Genomic DNA, 12,061 nt, shown 5'->3' with positions numbered 1-12,061 from the left:
GTGAGGACCGGCCAAAATGTCCCCGCAAAACTACCAGTGCAAGTACACACACACATTTAATCTCATTCTTTGGTTAACACTCGTACACACTCATACACCTGCAAGACATGGATACGACTAATGACTGTTAATTGAATAATCAAACTTGATTTTAAGTGGGAGAGATAACAGGATGTCGTATTTATTTGAGAATGATTAAATGTTGTGCACAACAAACTCATGAAGGTGTCAGTTGTCCCCCAACAGCCTGTGCAGGATAAGTAAAGATGATAGATGGACGGATGGACGGAGGGTAAATTGATTAACTGTTGATTTTGCTTAGCTGCAAAAATAAAAGTAAAAGTTGTAGTGTTCATGGTAGGAGGAGAGGAGAGGAGAGGAAGGGAGAGGAGAGGAGAGGAGAGGAAACTGAAGAAGGATGTAAGTGAAAAGGGTTTAGGAAGAGAGTGACTCTGAGTAGAAATCAATAGACCGAATGTTGACATAACCTTCTACTCATCCTGTATTAAACACACCCTTGTGGCCTGTATTCGGAATCAACACACACACACACACACACACACACACACACACACATACACGCACACACACACACACACACACACACACACACACACACACACACACACACACACACACAGATCAGTCACTGAGCTCCAACACATGTTCCCTCTTCACCTCTAATAGTCCCTTGTGAACTCGTGGTTGATACATTACTAAGGGCACTCGACCTAGAACTGTGTGTGTGTGTGTGTGTGTGTGTGTGTGTGTGTGTGTGTGTGTGGGTGTGGGTGTGTGTGTGTGTGTGTGTGAACCACTGCTCCTTCCTCCCTGTGCAGTTACTGTAAAACATAAATTTCACTGCAGGTTCCCCCTTTACCGTTCTTTATATCTTCTTTATAACATCCATCACACATGCCCATTTACAGTCCTTTACCGATGAATTATGTTCCGCTCATTTTCCTCTTTTATGCTTCCTGTATCTCATCCTTCCTTCTTTCCTTCCTTCATTCCGTTTACTCTCATTCGGAATCCCCCTTTACCTTTCTACATGTTTTCACCGAATCACTTTAGTGCAGCCGCTGCATAAAATCTGGTTAACTATTTACACGTGGCCTTGTCTTAACCTGGAAACCTAAGGTCTCCACATGTCGATACATTATTGAGCAGCAGCAGCAGCGCCACATGTTGCTTGTCCACAGTAAATCATACATGTTTCAGTGTATCACAGCTGTAGTTACACACACCCACACACACACACACACACCGCTCCCAAAAGTCTGCAGTCACTCTACAACCTGCTGGCATTGCATCACCTTCTCCCATGATGCTGCAGGATGTGTGTGGCGGCTCAGAGCCACGGCTCTAATGTAAACGTGTGTGTTTACCAGAGTGTGTGTTCCCATTACAACCTATGTTGTATACTCATGAATTTAAGATCGATGCAGAAGCTGAAATCACAAGCGGCAAAACAGCGAAATGTTTCCTTATGGCACGGGACACAACTATGGGGCTGTTATACTTAATGTATACACACAACATGGGCTTCTGTGAACATACAAACACACACACACACACATACACACACACACACACACACATACACACACACACACAGTGACAAGGAGAGCTAATGAAGACAAGTAGACTTTTAAACGAGGCCGTTTTTTTACATAAATGAGACAAAAATGAGCATTAGAATTATTAAAATAACAATAACTCAAGTGAAGCAAAAATCTAAATTCACTAATTATCTACTCACCACTAAACCTGTCATGACTCTCGGCTCTAACTCGTGGATAATGAGTTTTTGGTTTGTTGGACTCTTTCACCTGTGATTCCTTATTTTCAGATTTGTGTTCATTTTTTGTTTCCTGCTTTATTTTGAAATTCTGATGTCCATCGTGTTTCAGCCTTTGTGTGTTTCCCTCCAGTTTTGTTGCCTTGATGTGTTTCACCTGTTCGTCCTGCTCCACCTGTCTCCACTTTGTCATCATTTCAGTTTCTATTTAAGTCGAGTCCTCATTTCTGTCTTTGTCCAGTTGTCTGATTAGTCTTTGTCCGTTTTGTCTCACTTGTTCTCAGGTTGTGTTTTCTTGGACAGTTTGAGTTTTGCCTTTTGTTTCCTATTTGACCTGCTCCCTGTTTTGTGTTTTTAGTTTTTATAAATTCTTTTTTTTTGTCCGAATCTGCTTTTTTTCCCCTAACCAATCAGAATGTCATTGACAGCATCACAGTTTGAAGCTGTAGAAGAAGAACTTCCTCCTTTACCCTCTCGATTCATATATAACATATTGGTGCAATATTCGTAACAAGATAAGAAAATCAGCATAACTTGTCCCTGCCAGTCACGTGTAAAGCAAAGTCAGTAAAAACCTACAGCAGTGGGTTTCGCAATGCTCCAGGGGATTTGGGCCAAAATACAGTGTGTGTGTCTATATATGGTAAGAGCTGCTGTAGCAATTTGGAGACCAGGAGCTCAGTATCTGCCAAGTACGATAAACACTCAGGGATGTGTGTCGGTGGCATCGCTGCAGGAAAAATGTGAAGAGTCACTGACACGTTGTACCATAATAACAGAAGTTAGTATCCAGTGGATGGGGACAGCAGATTATAAATATCCCTCCTATATATACATTTTATCAATATGTGCAGCTAAAGAGTCATAGTTTAAATATTTTAAATGGTTTCTGTTATTTTAGGAAGTTCTTATCACACTAATGTAAGTGTTTTGTCTGGTAAGTTTGGTTTTAATGAGATTTTTGATGATGTAAAAAGTCCCAGGATATGTTAGCGAGTCATTTCTGAGATATTTTGGCTTAATTTCTGGAAATTGGGAGGTCACATGTCACATTATCACCACGACGACACTGGTCCATTCACACATACCCTGAAAAGTAAACAGAATTCAGTCGGTTTAAACTTTTTAAATCCTGCAGTTCCTCCTCAGCACAATGTGAGAAATATAACTGATCTCCTGAAGGAGCAGGAAGGCTCTTGTGATTAGGAACAGAAATGTCACCAGACTAACGTGTCCATTTACAGTGTGGCCCGTTCCTGCCGTGTGGTGAGAGCCGGCGTTTCGGTGGCATTATACTGTTCCGTAGCACTTTCCCGGAGATCGCAGCTTTTAATTAACAACATCTGCTCGAGCCTTTTATAATGAGGGGCTCTCTCAGACCTAATTACTTGGCTTTACAGTAGCTCACATGCAGCCACACATCTCCCTATACTTCAGACCAATTAGGGAACCAACATTTAGCCCCCTCTCTATCTGTCCGACTGTCTTATTTCCTGCTCCCTTGCTCTCTCTAGTGTTTTCTTCTAATTGGTCGTCTTGGGTTCCATCTCTGGCTCTGAAAAACGACTATTTACACAAGACTTCCAGCGCTTATTTACTCAGTGTCTTACGCTGCGCGCTCCCACATTTAACAGTGTCTGACAGTCATGGCGCACCCAAGGGTTTCATAATTCCAATATTAATCCAATTAAGACAATAGTAAACAGCATTTTCGGATTAGGTTAACCCAGTGTGTGCTGCTTTCACTTATACACTGAAATTATGAAGACGAATTTAGATTTCCTTGTTTTCCACGGCGCCACGTTTACCTGAACTCTAGTTTGAACTTGCTCCTGAATCGTTGCTGCGATCACAGTGGCTGTTCTCATGATGGTTTATTATTCTACTGTACTTTCAAGAACTTCTCCCTCACTCAGTGAATCTGGATCTCTCCCACTCCCACCGCCCTCATCCCACTATCGATTGTCTTTCATCTGCACGACATTGCATCTAAGCCACACTTAACTGGTTCAGAAAAGCTCACTCCTGCGGGCTGTGGTTTTTAAGACGAGAAAAGAAAAAAGAGACAAACCCTCTGACGCTGCATTCTGCCGTGGCCTCGGGAGTGGGATGAGAGATATCCCAATTAATCAGTTAAAGGGGGGGAAGAAAAATAAACCCTTGAGTCAGGTCCACTCCATGTCCCCTTTAATCAAATCCACCCTAACTTCCTTTTAATCACAGCACTTGTCTCTAATGCTGAATATTAAACAAAGCCTGGAGCGGGTTGGGGGCCGAGGGGGCGAGAAAATCCCCGGGAGATGTTCTGTCATCGGCTAAGCTCGTTACTGGAGTGGAAAATTAACCTCTTCGTACACACCTGACGCACAGATTGACAACAGGCACAAACAGAACATCATCCGTTTATTTCAATGCGTCGTAGCCTCAGGTTGGAGATCAGTGACTTTGTGTTAAATCTCTTTTTTCCCCCATTAAAGCCTCTTGTACTATCCCAACATCACTCTCCCTCCGCCCATGCACAGTTTTAAAAAGACCACAAACTGAATGAAACCATCCGTCTTTTCCTGTCTGTAGTTCTCTGCCTTCTAGGAATTTAGAAATCTGAATAAATTTGTCATTTTCATCCCAAGTTTGAACTCGGAAAATGTTGTCTTCGACTAAATTATTATTATCAGCTAAAAATGAGCTTCATATTATTCATATGCCTGTCACACCTGATCCTTTTTCTTTCCTCTTTCTTACCGTGCAAATATTGGGCCGAGGTGTCAAGGTGTTGTGTAAACGCTCTAAACACACATAAATCCAACACAATTTGTTTACAGCGACCACGTTTGTTTTTTATCCATATTCCAACTTCAAAGCCCATGAATCCACCGGAGTGGGATGAACGACTTGGTGACGGGGGGGGGGACGTGGGACCGTCTGAGGAGCACGTACGTGCACAATGAGACAGGAGCTTTGAAAAGTGACAGATGCTGAGATTTCAGATTCTCAAGTCTTTGCTCTACTCCATCTCAATGATGAAAGCTCTGGCAATTGGCTATTTGTAGCAGGAATTTTTTCCATTTTCTCTCTCTCTCTGTCTCTCACACACACACACACACACACACACACACACACACACACACACACACACACACACACACACACACACACACACACACACACACACAGACACACACACATCCACTTGCCACCAGTGTCATCATTAGGGCTTCCTGCCACTTCAGCACTTTGCGTTCTCCCCAGTTTTTAGCAGACTTGCTTGTGGAGTTGAATCATTTATGGCTTAAGTTTGACATGTTCCAACCAGTTGAGGATTTTCTATGTAACTCAATACATGGACAATATAAAAATGTGTATATTTTGGGATGGAGGTCACTCATGCTCATGTGATTCTGATACTGAACCACAAAACTAAAGTGCTGCCCATAGATGAACTGTGTTAATGGGTGTGTTAATGGATGAATGGCAAAAAAAATCGTCAAAATTAGAAAAGCGCTATTTAAATAAAGACCATTTATTTCTGACAGTTTTTTAAATAATTAGAAAGAAACTTTAATATAATGCTGCTTATTCTAATCACTGTTTTCCATTTCTGTGCCACTGCGAGTGTGTGAATCCAGAGATATTTAACTGACAAGTTTGCAGATGGATATAATTGTTATTAATGTTCTTGTTAAAAACATTGACATGAGAACTGACCATGAAAGTCATATCAATATATCCGTGAAACAAGCAGTTACAGAATGAGCATTAGCTAAATCCAATATAGGGAATGGATTATATTGTTTTTCGATGCTTGGTTGGTTGGTTGGTTTGGATCGATGGGACAATGGCCAACAGAGAACCTATTGGAAATATTCATATTCTTTAACATTGCATCAATCAATCAATATATCACTAATGGATGGATCTTGGTGGAAAACATTGGCATATTTAGATGACTGATATCTATGTGTGTTTTATGTTTTGTAAGAAATAAGTAGTTTAGGTTTACAGACCACTTCCTGTTGTCTTTTGTATTTCTCTGTATTATAAGAACTGTGTAGGATTGTTCCGCCTGGGTGGAGATATGTGCTGATGAGTGCTGGTTGTTGATCTAAAACCACTGACTCCAGCAGCTCTGAGAAGCCTTGAGCGCACAATTTTAGTCGGACAGTAAATGGACATATGTGAAAGCTCAAGGATCAATACCTTATTAATGTTAAAAGAGGAAAAGGGCTGAGTCATTAATGCTCAGCACCAAACAAGCCATGTTCATCTAATGGTTTTTCTCCTGCTCCCCCACTAGTCCTTCTCTCTTTCTACTAGTGACTCTTTCCTGTCCTCTTTTCCTGTTGGGATATGATTCACTGCTAATGTTTGAGATGCTCTCTAACAGTGTACTTAACCTCTGCCCCTCCCATCCATCACTTTTCTGTCTCTCTTTCTTCCACTTCCTTCATTCACACACGATTATGAATCATATTCACGCTGCACTTCTCAACCAAACACTCATCTCTGTCCTACTTGTGATATAAATTGTGTGCAGCCGGCCTGCGTTGTAGTTTTTCGTGTTTAATTTGTCTCAAAACTCGCGAACAGTAGAAGTGTGTGTTTGTTACGAGTGAACAAAACAGTGTCCGTGAGCAGGAATCCATTTTCATCAGAGTCCCGTTCTGCTTCGAGTGCACAAAACATTCCCTCGAGCCACCGGCTGTGATGAACCCTTTATTTCACCGAACGTACACGACTGCTCAACACTTGCTCGCTCGTCAGGTTGACTTTTGAGAGTTCGGAGGCGGGGACGGCGGCTGATGTCTCAGCTCTTTTGATTGGTCAGCTGGAGAGAGGCCAGGAAATGCTCTCTGCTCATAATGACAACGCGCTCATCACAGCTCCGTCCTCGAAGGACAGCGTTTGTGCTCGCGGAGCAAAAAAATGCTGTTGCTAGGATAAAGATAACGTCTGGTGCACTTGTATGTCCACGCATTGTTGTTATGTGTGAGTTCTGGAGACTAATTAAACTCCAAATGTGTGTGTGTGTATGGGTGGGTGGGTCTGAGTGTGTGTTTGTGTGCCTGTGTGTTGATTTGATCTGACAGTGCAAATTATGTTTGACGTGAATGAAATGTTTAATAAAGCCATGGCCGGAGGGCGGGTGCAGGGAGCCACAAACACTCAGACAACACACCACCGTGCACAAACACAAACACACACACACACACACACACACACACACACACACACACACACACACACACACAAACAAACACACACAGGTGGATTTGTGTACACATGCTAACATTCGCATAGATATGATGCACAAGCCAAAATGTACAGAAAAACACTGTCAGAAATCCCCTTCACCTTCTTGTCTGTTGTTTTTGTCGTGGAACATGAAGTAGTTAATAAAATCTATCTATAGTAAACCTTCAATGGATTTTACTAGATAACACAAAATGCTAAAATACTTTTTCTGAACTGACTCTTTGAGAACCGGACCAATTCATGATTTTAGCTTCTCCCATTCAACCACATGCTTCTAGCTTGCAGATGGGTTCAGGAATGCGTTTAACGAGCAGCCGGGGCTCTGCAGGCCGGGCCACCGACAAATCAGGTCCTCGAGGCAACAGAGCCGCAGGGTTTTCATTCTGCTGAGTGGTTTTCATTCCAATGGTCTAATCAGGGACTGTTTACACCCAGAGACAATAGGCAGACACTCACAGCGCACACTCGTCTGAACAGAGATCATTTTAAACAAATACATGAGTGTGGATGTAGCCTGAGTGAAGCACTGACTGAGCTGCTTCAGCTGAGCAGCTCATCATCAACAGTTATTGAGGTGCGACTGCCCGACAGGCCGAGCGCTCAGCAAACAGTGTGTGAGCAGATCAAGTTCTAGAAACACTGATTCGTTCTGCATCACAAGTTTGGAGGTAGAAGAGATGCTGCACAGATAAAAGCTGGAGAATCGTGACAAAATTTGCGTAATATCATAGTACATGCAGTTACAACTAGACAACACACACACACATACAGAGCAGCTAAAATCCGTTGAAGACAATAGGAGAGGGAAGTAGGCAGAGTGCTGCAAGCGCATAAAAAGAGCGTGTGAGACTGCAAGTGGAGCAGGTGGGAGGGAAGAGAGGAGATAAGACTGATAGAACAAAAAGTAGTAAAATGCATGCAGAGAGGAGTCATTAATCTTAGAGATGCCCCCTTCCTCTCCCGCTAAATTGCTTGCTATTTATAGGCTGTCATCGGGTCTGCACCCGCGTGTCGGGGATGTTCTCATTGGTCCTGGGAGAGGTCAGGGGTCAAGTGATTTAACTCCAACGGCAGACTGTGTGTCTCCTTTTTGTGTGTGTGTGTGTGTGTGTGTGTGTGTGTGTGTGTGTGTGTGTGTGTGTGTGTGTGTGTCTGTGTGTGTGTGTGTGTGTCTGAGAGTGTGTGGGAGTGAGGGAGAAACAAAGTGTGTGAAATGATTTAACTCTGCTCTGTATGTGTGTCTCCTGCGGCTTCATTATCTAAGCTGGAGAATCACACACTGAGGCAGCAGAATCACCTTTTAATGGGACTATTTTCAGCAAAATGGAATGGAATGAAATAAGGCAACACACACAGACACACACACACACTCCAGTGAAATAAGACGTTGAAAATCCGCACCATTCTTCACAGAGACGTCTGAACAACAACAGCCTGTGCACGTTCAGTCAGAGACCTTTGCACCAAATTCAACCGACTCTGTCCTTTCGTGACTTCTGTGTGTTTGTATTGTGCGTTGTGATGTTTGATTTTCCTGCTCATGTGTGACACAAAGTGCATTTCAAAGAGTCTGTTTCACTACTATAACATCTGCACCAGCCCATTCGTTTGTCTGACATCTGCCTGTGCAACTTGCATGTTAACAAGTTCTGCAACTCACAAAAAGTCTGCAGAGGAGATTCACTGAATTGGCTTCAACGAACAGCTCAACATTTTCGGGAAATTCTTAGAATTGTTTTCTTGCTGAGTTAGTTGAGGAGATCGATACCAATTTCATGTCAGCCCGTTAAACGTGAAAGCATAAAGCCAGGGGAGGTTGGGACGGGAAGCTTAGTGTAGCACAAAGAGCAGACACTGAGAAACAGCCTGCTGGTGTCTGAGGGAAACAAAATCCACCCACAAGCACCTGGTCAACACATTGTATCTTATTTCTTTAATCTGTGTACGTGTGACATTGAAAGAAACAGGGGTTTAATGAGAATTTGTGCCTCGTGCTAGTTTTTGGTCAAGAACAATTGATTAAACAGCAGATATGCTGGAAGATGGATTTGTTTCAACTGTTTCCCCTTGTGTTCCGACTTTGGGCGAGCCAGCTGCTGACTGGTATTTTGTATTTACTGTACAGACACGAGCAGTTGGCAGTTTGTTCTCTTTCACCTCCCAAAACAAAGTTCACAATGCAGAACCAAAGTATTAGGTACCTTAATAAAAAAAATGGATGGATACTGAGTCATTAATATCTGCTTTGGAATCAATGCAAGAAATATGTAGTTCGATTTTCATGGTGTGTTGTGTAGATGAAAGTGACGCCGTTTATCTCAGTGTATATTTTAATGAAATGTTTCAGTGCTGCTTGTTTAAAAGGATTAAACCACTGTGTCCATCTCCTGTTAAATGTCCAGTAAGCAGACGGAGCCATGAGCTCATACAGTCGCATCCCAAAAGGAGAGACAATGAAAAAAATAAAAACAGCTACTGCTGCAAATGAATTTCAGGGAGTCAAATCCACATGGAGCCTTAAAAAGTTTCCAAGTCGCTCATCAGTGTCACAGCTCGGTTCCATGCCGAGCCCAGGCTGCCAGTGTCCTGCAGGGACAACTGTTGTCACGACAACCAGAGCGCATGTGACAGCCAATCAGATGAAATCCCCCGGCCCACGTCAGGTCCCATGATGTCTGCACTTCGCTCGCAATAAATACATTTTTTGTGAGTGTGTGTGTGTAAGTGTGTGTGTGTGTGTGTGTGTGTGTGTGTGTGTGTGTGTGTGTGTGTGTGTGTGTGTGTGTGTGTGTGTGTGTGTGTGTGTGTGTGTGTGTGTGTGTGTGTGTGTGTGTGTGTGTGTGTGTTTGTGTAAGTGTGTGTGTGTGTGTTGGGTAACAACTTGCCTGTTGGCTGTGGTGTCCATCTTGGCTGTGTCATACACTGACCTGTCTGTGGTGATGGTATGTGACACCCTTCTGTCCTGCGTGTGTGCGCTTGTGCGTGTGTGTGTGTGTGTTTGGATTGTTATGTGACATCACATATTTAGGTTTCACGTGGTTTCATGGTTCAACATTTTGTTAAATATGGACAAATACGGTTTAGATCTGCTTCTGCCTCATGGCTGCAGTGTGACGACCTGCTGAGATTCAATAAGTTGTTGGAGACTAAGAGTGAGAGAACACCAGAGAATAACTGTGGGTGGGATGAAGGGTAAAGGTTTTAGCATCACTAAGTCACAGCTCACACCAGGTGATCAACATCCATCCTGAGGTCGATGCTACGACAGATCTGAATGTTCCTGAACGCATCCTGAGATCTGAGACTCTGTGTTTGTATAATGATGAGACACTGGACTGAAATACAATCAATGCATTTTATTTACACACTGTAACAGACAACACTTATTCAAGGAATAAAAATCATTATAAATATTAAAAGTAGTAAAATGTATTAAATGTATAAAATGTATAAATGTAGTAAAATGTATAAAATGTATAAAATGTATAAAATGTATAAAATGTAGTAAAAATATTACACAGTATAAAAAAGTATTTAAACCATTAAATGTATAAAAAGTAGTAAAGAGTAGTAAAAACATATTTGTACAATCTATATAGAAAAACACCAATAAATAAAGAAATAAATAATTCAGTCCTCCAATTTCGGACGGCAGCAGCTTGTGAGGCTTGAGAAGAATGTTCTGATTCTTCTCAGCAGCTTTCTCTCGCCGCCCGAATAAGCAGGGGAGACTTCCTCCCTCGTGTCATCATCTCTGATGGACGACCAAACCGAGGTATCTCTGGGGTTGTTCATCAGGTCAGACCATTTGGAGAGTTCCTCACTGGTGTCATGGAAAGGTGGTGAGTAGGTGGTGTCTTGGGACACTAATGTCATGTCAGAACACCAGGACCGTTCACTGGTGGCACTTGTGGAGTCTAGAGCCTCCACACAATCCCAGGAGACTAGGTCCATGGAGCCAGAGTAGCCGCTGTCTGAGGTTGACCAGTGGACGCTGTCCTCAGTGGGGCAGACCCTCATTGCTTCTTGGGAGGTGGTCAGACTGGATGAGGGAAGACAATCAATTAGTAAATCAGTCACTGTCAATTAATTAAAATCATCGGTCCATCCAACCTGATGAGTTTAGTTCCAGTGTGAAAGGACATGTGGACACTTACTAGTCTCTGCTGTGGACATCGTCCCTCAGGTGGCTCATGGAGATGAAGGGCTGCTCCAGAGCTTGACGAGGAGAGATCCTCTCATCCCCGTTGAGATGCAGCTGCCCCTCCAACAGAGACACAAAGGCCACGCGGTCTTCCATCTCAGCCGCCCCCAACTTTGGATGGATCTGGATTTAAAAACAGGTTTCAGGTCAGATGATCCAGCTCCCCATTGACAGATTAATAACTGGAACAGATCCAGTCTTTACTTGTTCAACCCATGAGAGAGTACTCACATGAATCAGGCCGTTGAGGGAGTTCGGCAGCTTGACGAAACTTTCCTCTTCCTCTGTTTCTACGTTATGAACAGCCGTGAATTCTTCTGCAGTCTGAAGGAACAAAAATAAATAAAGATGAGAATAGAGCAGTATGATTTAAAAATGCTCCATTAAAATTCTCAAACATAGAAGAACATGTTTACTATACCATCAGTCTCCATGATGGACCGTCTTCACCCTCCTCTTCGATGAAGAACTTCTCGCTGTACCTGCCAGCACGGAGCAGGTGGTCCTGCGGCTGGCCCAGCAGTGACACCATGTCCTTCATCTGCAGACAGAATACACATCATGAGAATCACATCCACTTACATTCTCTATGAATAAGACAAATAAATAAAAATATGTTTGGTTAGATGATAAATTACCATTTGAAATTTGCAATCAATGGAGAACAGGTTTTGAGACAGGTACAGGAAGGCTAGCACGCACCCGACCCCCCACACATCGACGGCCTCGGTGAATGGAAGACCCAGAGAGATCTCTGGAGCACTGAGAAGGAAAGACATGAGTCACAGATGAAAAATCTGTAG

This window comes from Limanda limanda, chromosome 17 (assembly GCF_963576545.1).
Source record: "Limanda limanda chromosome 17, fLimLim1.1, whole genome shotgun sequence".
NCBI classification, from domain to species: domain Eukaryota; kingdom Metazoa; phylum Chordata; class Actinopteri; order Pleuronectiformes; family Pleuronectidae; genus Limanda; species Limanda limanda.
The sequence above is the reverse complement of the archived record's forward strand: the minus strand, read 5'-3'. Positions refer to the sequence as shown.